Below are 1132 nucleotides of genomic sequence, written 5' to 3'. Positions count from 1 at the left end.
CCCCCTCCATTTACTTCAGTATTTCATTCTCCCATGAAAATCTACATCGTGAGTTTAGATAACACGTGCATCATTTATGTATTCAGAGGCTTGAAATGAATGGCTAGGTTTCTTTAAGTTCATTGGACAATCTCTTCTCTCCTGCAAAGGTGGGGGAACCTGCCCCTCACAAAAAAACGTAAAAACTTTAATCTGACATATTTTAGAGGATTTTCATTAAAACGTAATTTTCAAAAATCTACTTGAACATAAATGTCTTCCACAAAGGAAAGAAAGCTGGAGAATTTTATGGTTCTTAGAAACGGACATGACTTAAAAGGCAGAAAATGGAACATTTGGTTAACCTTTGTGTAAAAAGGGTGCGGTGGGGGTGAGATCTGACCTCCGCTGACTTCATGGTGGGAAGAGAGAATCTCCATCAACCTCAGCACATTTGAGGTGGCCATCAGACATGCCTCAGCTCTGAGACCTTTTCACCAATTCTGACACCAACCCTCCCTCCCTAGGCGCTCTTCTGACAAGGGCCACAGAGAACTCACAGAGAATGGGGCTCATTAAGGATGAGGTAGCATGTTACCATTCCATATCAGAAACAACTCAGGGTACATACAGTTCTTTGGTTAGGACAGCTTTTCAGTCTCTGGGTGCATAAGCCTGATCTCTGTCCTGATTAGTCAAGTGTTATAAATCTTTTAAACTTTTCTATTAAGTGTCAAGAGGCACCCCAATCCACCAGGAAACCTTCCGTCCAAAGACATACAGATCTCTAACTCCTCCAGGCACTGTTCTTCTGGAAACTCTCCTCGCTGCATCTCTCAGTTTTCTCCTCCTCTGTGTTGGCGCCCCCACTGCAACTGCCTCATTATTCCTTGCTAGTCTCCTGTTCCTGTTTCTGCCAGTTTTAATGCTGCTGTTTTCCTGTCTCTGTCTCTGACAATCTCCCTGTCCCTTGGTCCGCCTAGAAGGTTCTCAGCACAGGGAAACCAGGTCCAAAGGATGCACCCCACTCCCAGCTCATCTTCCTTGATGGTAATGAGGTCCCCTCTCTGTTCTCAGTTGGCTCTTTTTAAGCCTAACAGGAGAGCAAAACTGATTATCGCCTCCTGAGACTTTCATACACTTTATTTGCATG

Source organism: Echinops telfairi, unplaced genomic scaffold (genome assembly GCF_000313985.2).
Source record: "Echinops telfairi isolate 266 unplaced genomic scaffold, ASM31398v2 ScPeMD7_1;HRSCAF=3_0, whole genome shotgun sequence".
NCBI lineage: Eukaryota > Metazoa > Chordata > Mammalia > Afrosoricida > Tenrecidae > Echinops > Echinops telfairi.
Note: the sequence above shows the minus strand (reverse complement) of the source record.